This window comes from Urocitellus parryii, chromosome 11 (genome assembly GCF_045843805.1).
Source record: "Urocitellus parryii isolate mUroPar1 chromosome 11, mUroPar1.hap1, whole genome shotgun sequence".
NCBI classification, from domain to species: domain Eukaryota; kingdom Metazoa; phylum Chordata; class Mammalia; order Rodentia; family Sciuridae; genus Urocitellus; species Urocitellus parryii.
This window is the reverse complement of record NC_135541.1, coordinates 123,824,321-123,846,529: the sequence shown is the minus strand read 5'-3', so window position 1 is coordinate 123,846,529 and position 22,209 is coordinate 123,824,321.

Genomic DNA, 22,209 nt, shown 5'->3' with positions numbered 1-22,209 from the left:
AACCAAGGGAAATTTACTGTTCTGAGCATGAGTCATGAGCCTGGTTCTTCATGAGAAGTGCTGGGCGTGGGGACTGTGTGGGTAGGACCAAGTGTGTCACCTCCGGGGAATGTTCCACCTTGCTGGGTAGAATGTGCCAACTGCCCTTGTATTAGCTTGGATCTCCCGGCTGCGGGCTCACAATAGTGAACATATTCCCATCTGGGTTTCCTCGCTTGCAGACTAAGGATGAAAACAACACCCGCTGTCACTGAGCTGTTTGAGGATTAAAGGATGAAGTGAGCAGAGCACTCAGCTTAGGTTTAGACAGCTACTCGAGGCCCTGCATAGATCAACTCATTTAATTGTTATGCAATCCAGTGAGGTGGGTATTATTTTATCCATCCTTTACAATTGAGGAAATGACCCGGGAGATGAAGTGGCCACCCAAGGTCACTGGCTGTGCTGGGATTCACCCTGGGCAGTCCGTCCTGGGAGGCCGCATTTTTGACGGCTCAGTTATCCTGCTGCCGCCCTATACTTAGGTGGGAGCAAAGGGTAAAGAAGGAGAAAAGCCCAGCCTCCCCCTCCCAGGAGCTAAAATGACAGTCCGACTCACGCAGGGACTCCGGGTGCCCGCTTCCCGTCCCTCCCTGCTCAGCCTCCTCCAGGGACAACTCTTCCAGGAAGTGCGCCTGGCTGAGCTCCTCCCGCACGATCATTTCTATCTTCTCTCTCTGAACTTATGAACTTCTCAGTGCTTTGAAAATTGGGATTCAGGGCTGGGATTGTAGCTCAGTGGTGGAGCGCTCACTCAGCATGTGTGTGAGGCACGGGGTTTGAGTCTCAGCACCACATATAAATAAACAAGCAAAATAGAGGCCCATCAACAACTAAAATATATATTTAAAAGAACATTGGGATTCAATTCAGTGGGTATTTATCCAATGCTCAGGACCCAGGACTAGAACCATGGGACATGGGTAAAACATTGCTCCTCCCTGCTGGGCCTCCATAGACCAAGACAGTCCTGTGAAACACGGTTTAAGACCAGAACCGTGAAGGATCTGTCCCAAGGGATGGGGAATGTGACGTCAATTCAGGCTGGGGTGGCTGGCTCTGCGAAGGCAGCTCAGGTAAGGCATTCTCGCCGGTCCTGCTGTCTGGTGGGGACAGCGAGCAAAGCCGAACAACGTCCCAGGCTGGAAAACGTGCGCAGGAAACGTCAGGCAGGGCTGTTGGAGTCACCAGTGCTGCTTCCCTGCTTCCTTCAGTGGGAGCAAGAGCTCATTTATCTATTTACTTGGAACTGGGCACTGAAGCTAGGGGTGCCTTACCACTGAATTATCTCCCAAGTCCCTCTAATCTCTCAGCATCTCCCGAAGTCGCCCAGGCTGGTCTCAAGCTTGGTCTCCTGAGTCATGAGATCATGGGTGTGTGCCCCTGCATCTGGTGGAGGAAGAGGCCCTCTTTGTCTTTAGAAATGTTTGCATCTCCTTTAAGTCGTTCCTAGCTGCTCCACCTTGTGCTTTTGTTCTGGACTTCCGCAGGTTGGCATGCTGGCACACCCCGGCCTCCTTCTGCACACAAGACCGCGGCGAGGTCGCCTCTGCGTCTGGTCACAGAGCTTCGCTGCGCTGTTCCCGTGTCCCTGGTCTGGCAGCAGCGAGCTCTTGAGGCTGAACAGACTACCTCTGAATAAGCAGGGACCTTTTCTTGACTACAATTCTCCGTTTTTCCATCAGCCATGACCCTGTCCAACAACCTCGTGTCTTACCTCCTAGGGTGGGGGGTGAATGTTGGTGCAGGGAACTCAAAGACCAAGAGTGCACATTTCTTGCCCTCAAACTGAGTCTAGTGACAGGTGCTCACACAACTTCAGCCCTTAGCACTTTGGTCAAGGAAACCAGAGAAGGGTCATGCAGAATTGGGATCAGGGATTGGGACAGACAGTTCTTGAGCTGAGTCTCAGTGGGCAAAAGGGAGGTGGCAAAAGCAGTCCGGACACATGGTTCAAGAGAAGGCGAAGCCACAGGATGCCCACCAACACTCTGGCTGATGGGGCAGAGAGGAGAGAGAGAGCTCCAGGGGGTGGAGGTTGCCAAGCAACCTGGCAGAGATGGTGGGCAGAACAGGTCAGGAAGTTCTCGGGGACCCTGCGGCAGCATCTGCACACCACCTGCAGGGCACCGAGGGGTTGTGAGCACAGAAATGACTTGCTTAGCTTCGAATTTTATAAAGAACACTGCCCGCCATGGAGGATAATGCGTGGGGAGGGGGACAGATGTGAAAGCAGGAGACCAGTTAGGAGGCTCATGTGGGTGGGCAAGACAGATGCTGAGGCAGGGGACTGGGGAGGGCCAGGGCTGTGGGAGGTGCGAGGGGTGGGCTATCAGGCGATGTGAGCCGGGTGGGGTCACGCAGGGCAGGTTCCTGGTGACTGTGGCCACCAGGGGTTCCTTGGTGAGGCCTTTCACTGAGGAAGAGAACAAAGGAGGAGGAACAGGTTGAATCAGGTCGAGGGCCGGGAGCTGAGTTCAGTTCCGGGGCTGAGGATGTCAGGTACTAAGATAGAGATTTGGAACTCTCCAGAATAGAAATTCTAGTGAAACGTTGAGAGTATTGGGTTTGAGCTGAGTGTATAAAGCAGATCAAGAATGTTTTAAAGAGGGTTGGAGGGGAACAGGGAAAGAGGTGTATTAAGAAGAGGGCAGGGGCCTGCATCCAAGAGCACAGTAAGATGAAGACTGAAAAGGTGCTTGGCATTGACCATGACGATGGCTGGTGCTAGAGACTCACTCCCCCTGCCCGCATACTGGGATTGAACCCAGGGGGCTCTACCACTGAGCGACAGCCCCAGCCCTTGCTATTTGTGATTTTCAGACAGGGACTCACTAAGCTGCCCGGCCTGGCCTTGAACTTGCAGTCCTCCTGCTTCAGCCTCCCATATGGCTGGGATTACAGGCATGTGCCACCTGCCCAGCAAGACAGGTCTTGACATGTAGGACAGAGTCAGAACGCATCTGGCTGAGGAGTGGGAGGACAGGAGGAGAGAGAGCGGACAACTGTTCAGTACGCATGGCTAAGACGGTGAGGCAAAAGGACAGGGCGGTGGCCCAGGGAGACCTAGGCTAAGGAGGGCTTGGCCAAGCTTGTGGGTCGAGGGAAAGAAGTCGGTAGAGAGGGTTGAGAGCGGAAAGCCTGTGTCCCAGCTCAGTGGGATGGCAGAGGGTCATCTGGACCACAGTCCACAGGGAACCCCAGCCCCTGTAGGCAGAGCAGCCTTCTGGGCTCACGGGCCACCAAGCTATGCCCTCCTCTGCCACCCAGGCCTCGGCATGGTCCACCCTCGGCCAAGGGCTGTCGCACCTCTGTTCCAGGAAGGAAGAGCTGACTTGGGATCACATCCCAGTCCCCTCTTGTCACCAAGCCTTCCGCTTGTGTTTCGTAGCAGGAAGTTTTTCTTGGGTCTCTGCTCCCAGCAGTCCCGGGAAAGAAGGCACTCAGAGTTGGGTGTCGCAGGATTCCCGCCTGTCACAGGGTAACCCGGTTGTCGCCTCCCTTGGTTTAGAGTTGGGTCCTGTGAGGCCCGTGGCCAGGCTGCCACCTAGCGCTCAACTGGGGTATAGCAGAGAGGCGACACAGGCAGCACCAGACTGCAGGGTCCTGGACCAGAGGCAAGGTATTTGAGGTGGTGAAGACCAGAGGGCCAGGCTGCGAATCCGCCTGCGGCAGAGGCCCACAAGATGATCAGCGCGCAGAATGAGTTCACAGAGCTCCTTTGCTTGATGGCCCCTTCTGGAACCCTCCATTCGGTTATTATGGTTTTCCCTCTTTTACACTGTGGCTCGCCCCAGGAAGGGTTAAGAGTGGGTCAAGTCTGCTGCCTGTTCAATGGCAGAGCTGGGGTTTGAGAAGGGGTCTTCAGATCGGGGCCGAGGGCTTGGGCTGGAACACCGGGGAGTCTTCCAGGAACAATAAGAACAGTCGGAGGCACAAGTAGGTACGGGGTGGGGGTGGGGTGCAAAACTGAGCCACAGGGACCTGAGCCTGGCTGACCTTAAGGGACAGTTCTGCTGAGAGGTGGGGAGCACCACCCCCCCAGGATGGCCCGCAGCAGCTGCTGGGCTCCAGGAGACCTTCACCCGGAGATGAGCTCCAGCAGGTCCTGCCCAGGGGCCAGGGCGGAGGTGGCACTAGATTTCAGCGGCTTGGGAGGGAGACCCTAGGGGAGTGCAGGATGGTGAAGGGGGTCCCGTGAGCATTGGGATGGAGGTCTCCAGATCGCCAGTGAGAAGCTAGACCCCCAGGAGCTGCCGAGCCCGGGGAACGGGGTCGGGGTATCTCCTGTAGCACTTCAGGAGTGCAGGAGAAGGGAGAAACCCAGTCTGTGCACTGCCTGCGGCCACGGCTTGGAAGTGAGACCTGGGGGCCCCTGGAGATGCCCCGGGGTGGTGGGGGGCAGGCAGGTAGAACTTCCTTTGTTCAGACACCCCAGGTGAGAGACAGCACACTGCCCTCTTCCCACGGGCCTTGGCTGAGCCAGTGAAGGTGTGGGGCAACAGGCGGGGGGCAGGCAGAGCACAAAAGCAGAGGTGGGTGTTGGGCCCGGGTCCCAGGCCGGTCTGCCTCTGGTCTGCAGATGTGCTATCACTGGGGCTCCGTGCTTGGTCCAGCAGCCTGTTTCTGCCACTTCCTATGTGTCCTCTGGTGTTTGCTTTCTTCTTGGTTTTCCAAATAAAGTTCCTTTTGAAAAACCACCCCCCATCTCTGCTTTGTTCTAAACAAGAAGACAGGATCGTTTGTTCCCATGCAGGACAGGGTAATTAAAGGGGCAGAACATCTCTAGGGACCCAGGCCTTAAGAAGGGTTGAGCTGGGGCAGGGAAAGAAGGGCACTAGGGAAGAGCCCTGGCAGTGTGGGGCTGTACCCCGTGACACTGCTCCTCAGACGGCCTCAGCCTCTGTAGTCCCGCTTCTCCACCTTTCCGCTGCCCCATCAGCCCTTTTCTTTTTCTTTTTTCTTTCTTTCTCTCTCTCTCTCTCTCTTTTTTTTTTTTTTGTACTGTAGAATAGATACAGGGGCACTCAACCACTGAGCCACATCCCAGCCCTTTCTGTATTTTATTTAGAGACAGGGTCTCACTGAGTTGCTTAGCATCTTGCCATTGCTGAGGCTGGCTTTGAACTCACGGTCCTCCTGCCTCTGCCTCCCGAGATGCTGGGATTACAGGCTTGCGCCCCCGCGCCTGGCTGCCCCTTTTCTATTCCTACACACTCAACAGTGACTACCTAGGTATGTGACAAAGTGGAATTTATTGGCAATCAATCAATAAACATTAATCAGTGACTATATCCTTATACCATTGATACATCCACTCTACTGTCTTAAACTTTGACTTTACTTATTTATTTTAAAATCTGGCAATAAGAGTAAGAAAAGCCCATTACAGGAAATTTCAGAAAAATATACTGAGGATAACATCCATCAGATCGTCTTTTCAAGTAGCTAAAAATAAGCAATCTTATCTCATCTTTGATGTCTGGTATGATCCTCCCACTTCTCTTCCTGGCCAGGAAAGGGTCACTGACTCGAGGGTGCCTTGTATACAGTGGGTGCTCAATCAATACTTGTTGGGAGGGGTGATTGGTGACTGGCACCTGACCGGTTCCAAGTTTCCTGTAAACATTAGAAACTGGCGCATGTAGGGACTGGTGCTGGGGGAGGCCTTCTGTGTATAGGGGAGCTGGCTGAGCTCCACGGAGGCTTGTTCTTCACAAGTTTGGTGGCTCCCTGCCACAGCAGCACGCTCAGCGTGCAGGAAGTGGGTCTGGATGGTGCTTCTGGTCACCTGAGTGTGAGTCTGTCTGTCCCTGGAGGTCAGTCTCAGCCGTCAGGTATTAAGCACACCCGGGTGCCAGGCACCGCTGCCGGGGTGCAGGGATGAAGGCTGCTGAGATCCACATACTGCGTGGAATGTTCCCCGTGCAGCCCTAGAGCTGGGTACAAAGAACCAGGAGAGCAGGGGGGCTCGTTCCCAAAAGGCTTCCCAGAAGAGGCTACCTGGGAGCAGGGCCTGGTGGCTGAGAGGTTTGGATCAGGTGGTGGCTTCAGGTCTCGGTAGAGTGAGAAGTGATCGGGAGAAACAGAGAGAATAAAAGCAGCCGTCTGGAGGGGGGAGGTTTAAAGTGTGTTCAAGGACCACGAGGGGGACTTCCATGGCTCACGTTGTCAATTCTGAACAACGCTGGTGACCCACAAAGCCCCAGGTTTTCAGTTCTGTGAGTGTCCCAACAACATGACCCAGGAACATTAAGATAAGTTGGAGACGGCGATCTAGAGCCTATATCTCCTTTATTATCAGGAAGAATGAAAACGCAGATGTGCTATAGATAGGGCCCTGGGACAGTGTCTTACCTCCACAAGCCATCCTAAAGTAGGACAAATATGACATCTGGGACGATGGGAGAGGAGGGCCCTAACAGAGGGGCTGTGGTCCAGGGGCCACAGCATGAGCGTCCTGGCCCGTGCAGCCTGTCTCTTGCTGCCCCCCGGGTGGGCTTGGCACCGGTAGGTGCGGCCCAGGCCCAGTCCCATGCCCCTTTCCTGATGCCACTGAGATTCTTCAGACAAGTGTGGCTGCACCCCGTCCCTACTCTTGTTTGGCCCCTTCTGCGTTGACTTGTTGTGGGGCCTGCTTCCTCCGCGAGGCCGTGAGCTCTCTGCAGGCAGCCCCTGGGCCTGGTTTGTCCCCAAACTCCCTGCACCTGCTCACAGGCACGTGGTAGAGGTCATTAGCCCTTGGGTCTGCTCCCTGAACATGTCCTGGCTACCCCGCGGGAGCAGGCCTGCTTTCCCATCTAGACCCACTTCGGGACGAAGGCAGGAGTCTACGTGGTTAGTAATCCAGCCCAGGGTAGGAAGGGCCCAGGCAGGCTGTACTCATCAACCCCAATTAGTGCTTGATTACAGTGGAGCCTGGCGTAACAGTGATCATCTTTCAATAATGGAAGCAGGTTTCACCTGGTGCTGGACAGCGCAGGCCTCTGCACTCCACCCACGGGCCGGTGTGGGGCAGATTTAGGTGGAAAATGCTCGGAATGCCTGGAGGATCCGGTTGCAGCCAGTAAGCTGGGTGCTGCTGTGACAACCTGAGACGTGATGACAAGCAGTGGCCTGATTACTGAGGCCTATTATTGTTCCTAGGCTGGGCCTTGGGAGCCTGCCCTGTGGTTCAGCTTTGGAACTGCCCACAAGGACTGGAAGACAATGAGAAGCACGTCTCCCGGGTTCCTAACCTGTGGCGTCATTGACCCCATTGGGGGACCTGGACCTTGACCTTTCATATTAATAGCCAACTGAAGACTCGGCACCATGTCGTAAACCCCTAATTCCTGTAAGGGAGTTTGTGGGAAGGTGCTGAGAAGTGCCTTTGTTTCTGGTTTCACTACGAACAGTCAGAGAGAGAAGTATGAAGGGGTAGCTCTTCCATTTACTGTTGAGGAAACAGCAATCAGTTGAGTGCAGCTCATGCTTCCTCAAAGATTTGCCACCTACTGCATCATTTTCAAGTATGAAAATACCTTTCCCATAGAGGAGCCAGTAAAATACCTGCACAGAGTGCTTTCAGCCAAGTACTCCCATAGGAGTGCAAAACCAACCCCAAACCAGCAGGCACCGAGAGCCGCCCACCAGCCGCATCACCCTGGAGCCAGCTGGCGTTTGAGCGGCTGTGCTTACGCACATGGACCTGGCCTGGCTGCAGTCATCACCCACACCCCCACTCTCCGCAACCTGCCTTCCCCACCCAACGTGAGGTCATGCGCATTTTTCCATGTTGCTACATAGTCACTGTAATTACTTTAAGTGGTCGTATAATATTCCATTCATTATGCCACGGCTGAATATTTCGGTGGCTTGTAATTTTTTTTTTCTTTGCTTATCTTCTTAAAAGGATAAATGTAAAGCATTTCACCCGGGGCCTCACAGAGTTAGTAGGCACTTTATTTCCTTCCCGTCTTTCTCCTTCTTGTAAATGGGGGTGGGAGTGGGGAAAGAAGCATTGACACGTGTTTTTCCTTAGGGTAAATATTGAGTTCAGGATTTTAAACAATCATAGAGCTTTTCACACATATTGTAGCTATTACTTTATTATAACGATGATGATAGTATGACTCCTTCACAATTACACATTTATCTCATAAAATTCTCCTGACATCTCTTAAAAGTAGCTATTCTGTGGGGCATGGTGGTGCACACCTGTGATGCCAGCAACCGGAGGCTGAGGTGGGAGGACAGCAAGTTCCAGGCTGGCCTCAGCAACTTATGGAGTCTCCATCTCAAAATTAAAAAAAAAAAAAAAAAATAGAAAGTGCTGGGAATGTAGTTCAGTGGTAAACTGTCCCTGAGTCCAAGCCCCAAAACCAAATCAAACAAACAAGAAAAAAGTAGCCATTTCCACAGTTTAGACTAGAAAGCAGAGGCCCACAAGTCCGAGTCATTCAGTCTGTGGTGCTGTCTCCTCGTCCCTGGAGCCTAGCAGCGTCTCGTACGTAGAATGACTTCATTGAATATTGATCCAGTGAAGCCTGTAAGTGGGGGATTGGGATCAAACCCAGAAGGGTTTCACTTCAAACCTGGGCTTTCCCCCTTAAATCCTGCCCATTGGCTGCTGACCAGCATTTGCGTGGGGCAGAGATGCAGGGGTTGCTGTGCCATGTAATTAGGGACCTGGACCCAGGGCAGCATCGGTTCAGGCTCAGGGCACACACAGGGTGCTGTGGCTAGGAGCTGGTCTCAGGGCACAGAGGACAGCCAAGGGGTAGGGCTCCTGTGTGCTGGGAACTGAAGAGGCACTTCACACTGGGATGTCTCCATGGCAGCAGGGACTGAGTTCCACTTCTGTGTTTCCAGCAGGAGAGGATTCAGGGGGTGACTCTGGAAGCAATCACCTTTAGATCATGGGAGAAAGTCATCCAAGGAACCAGGAATTGGAGGTGGTTGCGGAGGGATGACCATTGGTCTGTCATCGGGGCCAGGCCTGCCAAGCAATCTCACTGCCAAGTTCTGTCCACTTCCTATGTGTGTGCCCCATTAATCCCTGGAGTAAGGAGTGACCAGGAAATGTCCCTGTCCTCGGGAGGGTGCCTCAGGTGCTGGGCATGGTGGTGCCCATCTGTCATCCCAGTGGCTCAGGAGGCTGAAGCAGGAGGATCACAAGTTTACAGCCAGCCTCAGCAACTTAGCAAGGCCCTGAACAACTTGGCCAGACCCTGTCTCTAAATAAAGTTTTAAAAAGGGCTGGGGGTGTGCCTCACTAACATTAAGTGTCCCTGGGGTTCAATCCATGGTCCAAAAAAAAAAAAAAAACCACAGTCCACCTGGAGACGAAGGCAGGCATGAAGCAACAGCAAACAGCAAGACAGACATTTTGTCACTGAGACAACAGAGCAAGAGCCCGGGAGGAAGGGAGGAGGTGGCAAGGATCTGCCGATTCTGCAAAAATCAAAGAATGTTTGAACCTCAGCTGAAGCATGGAAACGGGTGGGAGGAAACTGGGCCACAGGGCTGGAGGAGGGGTAGGTCAGAGGGGTGGCCAGTCCCAGAGGATCACGGGACAGACAGTCCTTTAGCCTTGTGAGGAGGGGGGTGGTTTTGAAGCCAGACTTAAAATTAGGTAGTCAGTGTAGTTAGGTACATCGGATCTAATATCATATCATCATATCGAGTGAAATCTAAAACGGAGGCCATGCTGGGAAACGCAGGACAACTCATGGAATATTAATAAAGTCCAGGAAAGGCCCTAGGCCAAAGTCCACCCCAAAGAAATGTTAATGGAACCCAGGAAACAGCCCCCAACAGATTTGGAGATAGCCCATCCCAAGAAGTGATAGTGAAGTCCTTCCTGCCCAGATTACTTGTTTGGCCCACCTGTGTCCCACCCCTTGGGCCTTCCCACCTGCATTCCATCACCAAAACTATAAAAAGGGGAGACAACCACACTTCCATGGATTCCACCTCTTGGGTCCCCTTCTTCCTCCGGGAGAAGTCTTTTCTGATGTCCTTTAATAAACTTCTAATTTCCACTCTGACCTTGCCTCGGCGAGCTTCTTTGGTGTTATTCTTCAACATCGGGGAGCAAGGACTCGTCACCAGCCAACAGCGGTAACAGTTTGAATGGAGGGGATGCCAGGAGTGGCCCAGCTGGTCAGGTTGCAACCAGAGTCAGTGCTGAGGGCGACCCGAGTGTGTGGAGGTGCGGGTGTCACGTGCGCCTGCCCCCCCACGGCGTGCATTGGCTGGTGTGTGTATTTGGGGTGTGGCTGTGAGGGTGTGAGTGAGTGGGGGGTCTCTGCAGAGGGTTAAAAATGGACTATTCATCCCTCCAAGGGGACCCTCTTAGCATCTATCCATTGTGAGGACCAGAGAAGGAAGTTGGATTGGAGGGCCACGTGCACTCTGGTGTCTGCAGACACACACCAATGGGCAGAGTGACCCCAGTGCCCGGGAACACGGCGGGGTGCCAGGGATGACGGTGGACAGTGCTCCTCAAGGAACAGGCCAAAGGCCTCCGCAGGAGATGACCCCTGAAGAGAGCTGAGGACAGGAGAGAGCTCACGGGGGGGGGGAAGCAACTCAAACCGGGGGGACGAATCTGGCTGTGTTTGACAAGAGTCCAGCGGGACCTGAAAGTAGCCAGTGGGGGCCCAAGAGGTAGGAGCTGAGGTTCTGACTTTGAATTTTATTTTTGCTAAAAGCAAGGAAAAGCAACTTGAGGGCTCTAAGCAGGGAAGAGACGCTCTTTATTTTATATTTAAAAGCAAGCCCTCTGGGTGCTGTGTGGAGCTTGAACTGGAAGGGCCTCCCTCGGGTAGGAGCAGAGAGGCCAGTGGGGGAGGCTCTTGCTGGGGTCCAAGTGGAGGAGGGGCCGACAGAGAAGAGACAGAGAAGGTGTGAAGCTTCAAAAAACCAAATTGATGGAATGAAGAGGACGGAGCGTGGGGGTGAGGGAACGGGAACCGTCCGGGGGACTTCTGGGCTTGGGGCTTGAGCCCGCCAAGAGCGGCTCTCGCTGAGTCTGGGTCCTGGCCTCTGAGTGTCTCTCCAGAGGCTGTTCTGCCCTGCAGCCTGGCCTGTGGGCAGTGGGGACTTGGCCATCCTCTTGCTCCTGCAGAGCCACAGGGGTGACTTGGCTGGGGGCTTCCGTGAGGAAGGCTGGTTTGGGAAACCTGGCGGCTGGCCAGCAGGCCACGTTCCTCTTGCGGGGGGAAATGGGAGCCAATTCCATCTAGCCGGTATGTCTTATCAAGCAGTGGCTGTCCCCCAACCCTGTTCTGGGTGCCAGGGAAGCAGCAGTAAAGCCAGCACAAACCGCCTGCACTCAGGAGCGTCCTGAAGAGCCAAGCAGCCTAACGCCAGCAACATGATGCATAAAACATGTTGAAGACTCGGGAGATGGAGAAAGGGCGGGGACCAGGGGTGGGGAGAGCCAGGTGGGCGGAGGGTGGGGGTGGAGAATGGGTGGCCCTGAGTGCAGGGTGCGCAGGGTGCCCCACGGGGCAGCCCTCCCGGGCACCACCCGCAGCTGCGGGCAGGCTTGAGCGGCCTCCTGTTTGTTTCCTTGCCACACGCCCCTGACCTGGTTTAGTTAGTTGTTGCTTGTTTGGTCCCTCTTCCAAGCACTCAGAGGAATCCTGGCTTGATTCCAGCAGGCGTGGATCTGGGAGGAGATGGAGATGGAGATGGACATGGAGATGGGGTCAGGACTGTGAAGGCCAAGCCAGGAGCAGTCGAGTTCAAGTTTGGGGACGTGCCAGACTCCGATACGGGGTTCCTAACTAGAGAGCCCAAGGTCTGGAGATTCTCCTGATGGTGGTGGGAGGGAAGCGCGCGGAGGGGAGAGGAGACCTTGGGGACTGGGGGGCCTCTCTTGCTCCTGGGTCTGGCAGGGTGTAGGAGGGCAGAGCTCGTTCTTGACGTGGTGCCAAGAGTTCAAGCCAGAGGGACCCCTGCCCTGGCGCTGCCCTGAATCAGGTCGTCCCACCTAAAGCAAGTTGCATCAGACTTCCCCTAGGAAGCCCAGCCAGGGAGGAGCGCCCTAATCAGCCACCGAAACCTGGGCAGGTGTTAATTAGGCAGCTGACAAGTGATAACATCTCTCCTTCATTAGCCATGAGGAGAGGGCCAGGGCCCCTCGCTGCTCCCTGGATCCTCCCTGTCTTCCAGGGAAGGTGGTGAGGTCAGGCAGGGCCCAGCTCTGGCCAGCCTGGGTGGAAGAACTGGGGCACAGAGCCTGTGGGGTCCGGAGAGCCCTGCTCTGCATACCAGGCACAGAGGAAAAGGCCCAAGCCCGGGTCACAGGAGGAGGGAGGCAGGGGCAGCCCCCCACACGCTGAACCCTGGGAGTTGCCTCAGCAGAGAAGGGAAGGGTCCCTCTTGCTGATGGTCTCCCTGCTCCACCCAGCCGGCTTCATTCTGAGCATTTTCCTGTGTGTTTTCCTCTTACACCCATGACAGACAAATGCACACAGGCATCTTGCTTCTCCTAGACCCTGCTGGCAGTCATGGATAAGAAAAGAGGCTTAAAGAGGAGAGCATGAGATTGGAATCGGGGGTTTAAAGTTAGTGTTCTGACTAGGTGACTCTTGGTTATGTGATTGTGACCAAGTCACTCAAACTGTGTTGAAATGGCCATGGAAAAATGAGTATGAATTTTGGAAGTTCATTTTTATTACACACATTGATTGACATTTGCCATGAAGGACAGATAATCTTCACTGCAGTTCTTTGTAAGCACCAAAATGCTATCCCAGAATAAAATCCAGCACCACCATGACACCATCACTTGTTGGAGTGGACGAGTGTAGGAACAGTGGGAAGGGGTAAATGTTATGAACACTTGAAAATCCTTTTGAATCGGCTCCTTCAAATGCAAAATGAAGAGGTCAGACCAGAAGACTGCAAGAGCCCTTCTTGGGTAGAGTCAGTGACTCTGAGGAGCCAAGAGCAGAGAGAGGAATTTCTTCATGGCCATCTGCATGCCAGCCCCCGATACCTTGCATTCAGATGCCAGCCCCTGCCCTTATGAGGTATTTGACTTCAGACAACGTTCTTAACATTATTCCAATTTCCTTTGCCTTGGGGGTTGGAGGGAAGAATTAAATGAAAAATAAATTTTATAAAGCATTTTACATGGTGGTTGCAGTGGGAAGTGGGGTGCTGACTCCGGGCACAGGGGATTCTAGGGCTTGATTTTTCAGGTTTGGATTCTCAGTCTTCTCTCCAAATCCTCCTCAGAAAGGACGATGTCACCTCCTCCTTCCACTGGAGGTTGCACGGGAGCCCCAGCAGAAGGGCCTCCGGACACATGATGGGCAGGACAGAGGGATTTCAGAGTGTGGGGGAGGCCCCCTTAGACTTGACCTCGTGCATTCTTTGTGCTACAAATGCAGGACCTGCGGCAGGTCCCAAACAAGGTCTCACAGCCATCAGTGAGAAAGGCCAGATGAGGACCCAGGTGGCCCAGGAGCCCACACTCCCAGGCCTTGGGTTCACAGTTTATCCCGGAGGCTTCCACCTGGGTCGCAGTTGGAGCGCCCTGAACCCCAGCCCCGGGAGGTGGCCATCCAGGGAGCGCAGGCCGCGGCTTGCAAAGTCCACAAGCGCCCCCTGCTGGGCACGGGCTGAAGCGCTTTGAGCAGGGCTCCCCGGGAGCTGCCCCTTTCTGCGGGGTACCCCGGGCTGGCCCTTGTGATGTGATCTTAGATCATCAGCACTCCACTTCCCCTCTTCATTTAAACAACAGCGAATAGTAGCAAATAAGAGTAGATTGATTCACGTAATTGCCACGGCAGGTTCTCTTCATCCCTTTGCATAGCTCCAGCTTTTCTCCTGACATACTTTTCCTTCTGCCAGAAAAGGATCCTTTAACATTTCTTGTAGTTCAAGTTTGCTCGTGGTGAATTCTTTCAGCATCTGTATGTCTCAAGCAGTCTTTTTTTTTTTTTTTTTGTACTGGGGATTGAACCCAAGGGCTGAGCCACAACCCTAGCCCTTTTAAAAATATTTTAGAGATAGGGCCTAAGTGGCTAAGGCTGGATTTGAACCTGTGATCCTCCTATCTCAGCCTCCAAAGCCCTATTTTCTGCTTAATTTGCGCTCTCTCTCTCTCTCTCTCTCTCTCTCTGTCTCTCTCTCTCTTTCTTTTTTTGTACTGGGATTGGACGTGGGGTGCTCTACCACTGAGCTACATTCTAAGTCCTTTTTTTTTTTTTTTTGAGACAGGTCTTACTGAGTTGCTGAGGCTGGCCTTGAACTTGCAGTTCTTCTGCCTCAGCCTCAGAGTTGCTGGGATTTCAGGTATATGCCACCACACTTTATTTTTGAAAGATATTTTTGCTGGGTATAAAGTTCTAAGTTGAAAGTTCTTTTAGTACTTTAAAGATACCACTCCAGGGGCTGGGGCTGTGGCTCAGGGGAACAGCACTTGCCTGGCACGTGTGAGGCCCTGGGTTCGACTCTCAGCACTGCATATAAATAGATAAAATAAAGGTCTGTCAACAACTAAAAAGATATTAAAAAAAAAGACACCCTCCACCATTGTCTGATTTGGATTATTTATGATGAGAAACTGCTGTCACACTACTCTAAAATAATAGAAAATAATGTTTTTATTTTAAAATACAAATAATGATTTTTTTTCCTTTTGGCTGCTTTGAAGTCTTTTTTTTTCTTTTCTTTCTTTCTTTCTTTTTTTTTTTTGCTTTAGCACTGGTTTTAAGAAATTTGATTATAATGTGCCTTGGTTTATTTAGCTTAAGAATCAATGAGACTCTTTTTTTTTTTTTTTAGAGAGAGAGAGAGAATTTTAATATTTATTTTTTAGTTTTCGGCGGACACAACATCTTTGTTGGTATGTGGTGCTGAGGATGGAACCTGGGCCACACACATGCCAGGCGAGTGCGCTACCTCTTGAGCCACATCCCCAGCCCAGGGTCAATGAGATTCTTTGATACGTAGTTAAAAGAATGAAGTGTGGGAGATTCGGGCTGTTATTTCTGCTGCTCCTTCTTCGCCCCTTCCTGACCTTTCTCTCCTTGAGGACTCCAGTCACCTGAGCCACGTGAGGTTGTCCTGTGCTCACTTCCCTTGGCGGTTCCATTTTGTTTCCTCCATATCATTTTGGGTAGTTTCCGAGGTGGTGCCAACTTCACTCATTGTCACTCTGCCGTGTTTATTATGCTGCTGGTTATATCTAGCATCTAGTTATTTTTTTTTTTTCTCGGACATTTTAGCTTTCATTTCAAGGAATTTTGATCTGAGTCTTGCCCCTCTATCTTCCATGTCTCCACTTGGTCCTTCCGCTGTGATTTGAATGTATGAAATACAATCATATTAACTTTCCTAATGTCCTCACAGACCAATTCCATTATTTGTCATCATTGCTGATTTATGGGATGATATTGGTTGTTTTTAATCTTCATTTCATGTTTTCCTGCTTCATTGAATATTTGGTAATTCTGTGGTGGATGCCAGGCATTGGAAATTTTACTTGTTGGGGCTATATATATATATATTTTTTTTTTTTCCTATGAATATTCTTGAGCCTTATTCTGGGGCAGTTAATTGGAAGTTTTACAACCTTTTGAAATCTTGATTTTTAAGATGTATTAGGTGGGACTGGAGCCCCTCTTAGGCTGGGGACAATACTGAAGAAACCTCCATCTTCTCTCTCTCTCTTCCTTCCTTAGCCCCCTCCTCTCCCTCCCTCCTCCCACCCTTCCTCCCCCCTTCCCTTCTGTCCTGGGTTCTCATCTCATAGAGAGAGATCACGATCCTGCATTGCCCCTGATTCCATGTCTTGAAAACTGTGATTTTGTCAGGTTTTGTAGTTGTTTGGGGTGGGACATATCCATCCCTTTGACTCCGCTCTCATGGGAGGAGGAAATTTCCATTTTTATATTTTTGCTCGCTTCATGCCATTATCCTGGGGAGATCCACGGTTGTGACTAGACTTCGACATCACTTTAAAATTCCAAATGGAACAGACACGCAGCCCCCCCCCCCTCCAGGGGAAATCCCGCCTGGGCACCTGCGTGGTCCCTGTCTTCCTAACTAGTTCATAATCCTCGGAAGCCAGCCGGGTCTCTGTCCTTCCTGAAGCCTGGAAGACTTCCCTGGAACTGCAGAGGAGAGGTGAGGGGGCGAGAGACTAGGAGTAAACGGGGAGGCTGGGCAGAGAGGGCGTGGAAGGGGGAGAAGGCCCAGGAGCCCTCCCCGCAGCTGACCACCTTTCCCCTCCTGGGTACAGACTTCTCGCTTCCCTTCACAGACCCTCTTCATTGACCGTGAAGCAGACTCACTTCCCGGGGACTGAGTCCTCTTTCCCTGGCACAGTTGACTTCCGTCAGAGCTTCGTTCCTTACCATCCTAACTGGAGAGACTCACGGTTAAGGGACAGAGGAAGCTGGTTCAGGGCAATGTTTCCCTTTAAACAAAAGATGAGGGTGTGATTCAAATGTGACATAAATATGGAAGTGCCGTGCCAGGTGGTGGCACAAATCCCCAGGGCCCAGGACAGGACGGGAGGCTCTGGTGAGGTCCACTTTAGTCCCTGGGGGGGTTACTGAGCCCCGATCAGGGGTGCCGCAGTGAAATGGGCCTTTGAGGGAGGGGCTTGGAGGGGACAGAAGGTGGCTTTGGTCCTCTAGACCCTTCCCGGGATCCTGAGAGGGGACCGACCTTGCAGAACGGTCACCGTGTGTCAGGCAGGCGTCAGGCTTCTTACAACCGCTACTCCATACATTCCTTAGGACGGGCTGCGGTGGTGGGCGCGGCTCTGTTGCAGTTTGCAGCTGAGTTGGACTGGGGGGGGGGGTATGAGGGATTATTCTGTGGGCCTTGCTCTCGTAGTCTGGGTGGATGGAGACGTGGGCTGGAGAGTGGGAGAGGCCTGTGGGGCGTCCTTATGTGGACAAGTGCAGCCCCTGTGCTCCTGGCAGGACGAGCCCCAGGTGTGCCCAAGCCGCCCACACTCTGGAGCTGCCAGGGGGTCAATCCTGTCGGTGGCTGCCCACCAGGGGGATGCCCTGTGAGGGTGAGGTACGGCCAAGGCCAGGAGTCGGAGCCAGGACTGATGGAGAGGCAGGGAGGGTGAGAACAGAGTGAGAAAAGGACTTGGGGTAGAAATGGGGTGGGAAAGTGAAAACAAATATATCTAAAGTCTATAGAGAAATCAAATGGAGGTGAAGGAGTGAAAGATTACTACGTACCAGGTGAAATCATTGTTTCATGGGTCAAAAATGATGGGAGATGAGCGATTTTATAGTTCCATCTCATACAAGCTCACAGGGAGTAAGCCCAGTCAGCATGTCACCCGTGAAGGCAGGTGGGTCTAAAGATGGGTTGGGCAGCACTGACTTTGGCATCTGGAATGCCCACCTGTCCGCAGGTGTATCTGTTAAAGTACATGCATGTTCCCTGGTAGGAGTCAATATGAGAGAGAGAGACAGAGACAGAGACAGAGACAGTCTGGGGACCATAAGAGCCTTGGTAGACTTGGTTCTCCCCCAGCTGCCCTGTGCTGAAGGGCTCAGCGGCCATGTAGGATTCCATGGTGCTCTGGCGCCCTCTTCAGGCAAAGTCCTGAAATACCTCAGGAAATGGAACTCCCGAAAAATGTCAGATTCAAGGTGGAGGAAGGGATGAAGATTATGAAAGGCACATTGTGTATGAACAGCGTGTTGGGCGGGGGCCATCATTGTCCCTGATTTTCAGGCTCAGAGAATTTATCTGACTTTCCCAAGATCACAACTCCATGTGGGTAGAGCTGGGATTCAACTCCAGGGTCATCTGACTCCAAAGACCCTGGGTATCTCCAGAGCAAGGAAGGATCCCTACTGATTTCCGAATGTCCAGAGTAGGGTCTGGTGCTGATAAATGCCAACCCCAAAGACACAGGGCCCCGTTTAAGCCCCACCCTTTGATGCTCTTCCCCAGAGCTCAAACCCAGCAAGTTGGTGGGCCTCTGCACGGGGCCATGAGCCGTGGGCCACGGAATGTATGTGGGGTGGCCCTTCATCTTGGTCTTCTGAAGGGCCACTCCAGAGACCACTGGAAAATAGTCTGCATGGGGCAGGACTTCCCCTCTCTATTGGCCCTTTAATGTAAGGAATTACCTTTCGTCTTGTTCTGACAGATGAAGAGATTTGATTTGTGAAGATGAAAGAGCATGTATCTATTCATTTAAAAATATGTATTAAGCCTTTATTTGACACTAGGAGTATAGCAATAAAAATGACAGATAAAATCTGGGGTGGTGGCGAGAGGGAAGTAGGAAGAGAACAGTGAACCTGGTAAATACTAAAAGATAATTAGAAGATAATAACCACTGTAAAAACAGAGTCAAATAAAGGATGATTGGGACCACTTATGTCAGGGATGAAGGGTACGTTGTGATTAAAAATCTTCAAGATTTTCATTATTTTTTGTGGTTCTGGGGATTGAACCCAGGGACTTACACATGCTAAGCAAGATCTACTACTGGGCTATCCCCCAAGCCCAGAAAAGTGCAATTTAAGTGGACTGGTCATAACTGCTTTATTAACAAACCTACTTTTGAGCAAATGCTTGACTAGGTTTAGGGAGTGAGCCAAGCAGATAAGTTGGGAAAGAAGATTCCAGATGGAGGAAGGAGTCTGAGCGAATGCACTGGGGTGAAAGTGAGCCTAAGCCTTGCAAGACCCAGCACGGAGGCCAGTGTGGCTGGCAGGGAGTCGTGGAGGAGAGTGGCGGGCCAAGCACTGCCATCTATTGAGTACTTACAAGCTGGGCACCAGCAGGAGCTAACACACGCTGGCCTTGTCACCTCCTCTGGGAGAGTGTTAGGAACCCATTTAAGTTGGGAAACGGAGGCTCAGTGAGAGAGAGAGCTTGCTCAGGTTCATAGAGCCAGAAGTTCCAAGTTCTGCTCTAGAGCCCTGCTTCTCTTCTCCGCACCTCATGGTCTTTATGCCCATTTCTGCTGTGGGTGAGCAGTTCCTGCCTGCTCTGTGGCCAAGTCTAAGCCGGCCTCTCCGGGTGTTGCTGCTGCAGCCCGCTTCAGCTGCCTTGGACAGATGCAGGAGTCGCAGTCTCCCACTGGGTGCTGATTTCATCTGCCCCAGGAGGCTGCCTCCCTGTACTGTTTTAGGCCCAGCTTCTGCATCGTCCTAAAATTAATTACTGTTTTGTTCTGCTCTCTCTCTTTTCTTTCTTTCTTTTCTTTTTGCCGTTAAGTATTTTTTTTGTTCTCTGAAAGAAAAAGCACAGAAGTTGCATCTTCTGTAAAACAACAGCAAATATGGAATTTTAAAACTAGCCTGTTTCCTATGTGTTCTAGTTTTCTAGTTTTGCTGGGTAATGGGTGCAGAGGAGCTCAGGGGTGGTGTGTGTGTGTGGTGGTGGGGGGGGGGGGAGAGTTGGGGGTGGCCCAGGCAGTATTCTGGCTCCTTCCTGGTTGGTGTAGGGCTGCAAGTTGTGGAGAAGGATGGGCGCCACCTGCTGGTTGTATGTGCAAACCACCTTTTCACCCAATGGATCTTCATTTTTCAGCTCCACCTGGCACACCACATTCCCCTAGATGTGACTCTGGTAAATTAGTTTTGTTTCCGTCTCAGAGCAACCTGCACGCGTGCACATACACACATAGTAGCATCATGCTAGTGTCCTTAGGTCTTTACTTGTGCTGGTATGTTAGGACAAGATTCTCTACACTCAGGATGCCTCACAACTTCTGTTCAAGTCTCACAGCTTCAAACACCACCGACTTCCGGAAGCCAGCCTGCTTCCGGGACCCAAATCCTCCCAGTCCTTCTTGTCCCCAAGTCACCTGGCCCTATTTCCACTCACCGTGTAGCTGGTGTGTCTGTCTCCCCCCAGTGGAGGGACAGGGAATCAGCATTATTTATTTCTGATTCTACAAAATGAGAGCGGGTCCTGGGACACAGCAAGGTGCTCAGTAAATGTTGAAAGAAAGAAGACTACAGTGAACAGAAAACAGAACACAGGTGCACTTCAATCTATAGATACGTGTGCAGTTCATTTAAGTGGAAGAAGAATGCTGTACTTTGATGAGAAATCTCCAAATAGTTATCGCACTTACTAAATCAAAAACAATTTTTAGAGTTTTTGGAATTTTTAATAGTGCATATTAATTATTCAGAATAATGAATTTCATTTAGGCATATCTGTGCATACCGATAGTTGATAATCCCCACCTGTCACCCTAATTTTCCTCTCACCTCCCCTCTAGTCCCCTTCGTCTTCTCTATAGTTTCCTCTATTTTATGTCACTTTTCCACCCTAGACTCCACATATGGGAGAAAGCATTTGATACTAGTTCTCCTGAGTCTGTCTTGTTTTGTTAGCAATGTCCTTTGATTGCACCCATTTTCTTGCAAATGACATGATATTTTTCTTTTTTACGGCTGAATGATACTCAGTTGTGTATGTATATCACACTTTCTCTACCCATCCCTCTGTTGACAGGCACCTAGGCTGATTCTGAACTTGAATCCTGTGATTGGTGCTGTGGTAAACAGGGGGTGAGGCTCTCTACAGTATATGACTTTACTTCCTTTGGCTACACTTGAAGAGCGGTGTAGCTGGATCACATGATGTAGTTCTAGTTTTATGTATTGATTCTCACGGCGGCTGTACTAATCTCAACCCCACCAGCAGTGTGCAATTCCCCGTTAGGCAGTATCATTAGTGGTAGGCAGAGGAATGTGAACCAATAACAAAGCAGGGACATGGCGTTTCTTTGGATCGCCTTTAACGAGTGGCCCAGTGATGTGTAGAGAAACAACATTGACGCTGACCCTGAAAATGAGCAGGTGGAAACAAAGGGGGTCAATTAAAAAACCACCAAAAGGGACACAATTCAAAAAAAAAAAAAAAAAAAAAAAAACAAGAAGGAAAGATCAATGGGCCTAACTCCGACAGGGTCACCCGGGGTCATTGTAAAGTTAGGATTTATAGGTTTCTCAATGTATTTCAGAAGGAAGATTTTATTAGGTGCATTAGGATACAGTTTGCTTGGTCACTGACTGAAGCACCTTCATTATCATAGGGTTGACTTGTAGGTGAAGCTCCCCTGGATGGGATCGTCACCGGGACAGCTCTGGAGAGGACCAAGTAGGGTAACAACTCCCCTGCCGGAAATGAAGAAGGTGATAAACATCTTATTGGTAAAGACTGCAGAGGGTGGAGCCTAGTTTTCCCGGTTTTCAGCAAACTAATAAGTTTGAAAGTAGCTGTATAGCAGAGAATAGTTCTCTGTTCAAAGATGACCTACTTTCTCTTTTGAGAATATTCTTGGCTTGAGTCTTATTTTCACTCATAATAACATTCTCTTGCTTGGCTTTTCAGGTCTGACTCTAAATTTTCTTTCATTGAGACACAAGAACCAAGGTTCAGTACTTCAGTTCCTCACTCTCTTGTGACACCTCTACCCCAGCACCCTCAGCCACCAGAATTTGTTAAGATTTTTATTCTTGATGACTGCCATTCTGTCTGGGGGATGGGGGAATGGAACCTCAATTTCATTCACCAGAGCTTAAAAAATACCTAGGAATAAACCTAACCAGGAGAGAAATGTCTACAGTGAAAACTACACACACACTGAAGAAAGAAATTGAAGACACTAGGAGATGGAAAGAAATCCCATGTTCATGGGTCGACAGAATTAATATTGTTCAAGCAGCCATATTTCTCAAAGTCATCTGCAGATTCAGTGCAGTCCTCCATCAAAACACCAGTGACATTCTTCATAGAACTAGAAAATACAAACCTAGGATTTATACAGAAGCAGAAAAGATCCAGAACAGCTAAAATAAATCTCAGAGAAAACAGCGAGGCTGGAGCCATCACAGTCCCTGATTCCAAAGATAGCACAGAGCTATAGTAACAAACCCAGCACGGCACTGGAAGCCACCCCAGACCGACAGGATGGACTAGAGGACGCAGAGACAAAGCCACACACCTACAGTCGTCTGGCTCTTGACCAAGGTGCCAAAATGCACGTCCGAGAGGAGACAGCTTCTTTAACAAATGGCGCTGGGGAATCTGAATACCCAGATGCAGAGGAGAAAGTAGATCCCATCTCTCACTCTGTGCAAAATTCCATTCAAAATGGATCAAAGACCTAAGAATAAGACCCGACATTGTGATCAGCTAGAACCAAACACAGGG